Source organism: Galeopterus variegatus, unplaced genomic scaffold (assembly GCF_000696425.1).
Source record: "Galeopterus variegatus unplaced genomic scaffold, G_variegatus-3.0.2 Scaffold228, whole genome shotgun sequence".
In the NCBI taxonomy this organism is placed as follows: Eukaryota; Metazoa; Chordata; class Mammalia; order Dermoptera; family Cynocephalidae; genus Galeopterus; species Galeopterus variegatus.
Window position 1 is genome coordinate 572,272 of NW_007726339.1, and position 700 is coordinate 572,971.

Sequence of the window (700 nt, forward strand, 5' to 3'; positions counted from 1 at the left end):
AATGCTCTCTGAATATGTGTTAATTTTATCCACGATTAAGGTTTTCCAGTTTCTTGGGTAAATTTTACATTTCTATTCCTGAGGAATCATTTGGGTCAAAAAGAATTTTGAATTCATTGGCATAGAGAAGACTTTCATTTAATTTTGTCTGTGGCTATTTCTCTTTTCTCATCCAACTCTTCTCTTTCATAAGAATAGAGATTTATCTGTAACTTTCCCCCACAGCGCTTGAGTTTTGGATAAACTTTATTTTTTCTGTTCGCTAATTCCAACCTGCTCTCCATAAATCTACTTACATTTTTTCTGGTTTCCTGAGTTGAATTCTTAAAACGTTTGTCCTTTTTAAAACTATTGGTGGATTCGGTTTCCCAGTCTTTCCCGTCACCGTCCTCACAAGACGTCTTCACGCAGCTCGCGGGGCGGCGATAGCATCGCCAGCGTCTGCAGGCGGCCGGCGTGCGGGGACGCAGGACGCCAACGCCCTGCGGGGCATGCTGGGAGGTGTAGTTTGGTGGCGCCTTCCTCTCGCGCAGGCTCAGGCACACAGCCCGAGCTTTTGGAGGCAGCTTTCTCACTCTTTGTCCTCCGCTGCGACGTGAGAGGTGATCGTGGGCGCGCCTCGCGTGTCAGGGCGCGCGCCCACGCCCGCGCGGACTCCATTCCCGCTGCGGCTCCTGGGACTCGTCGGGTCGCCCGCCTC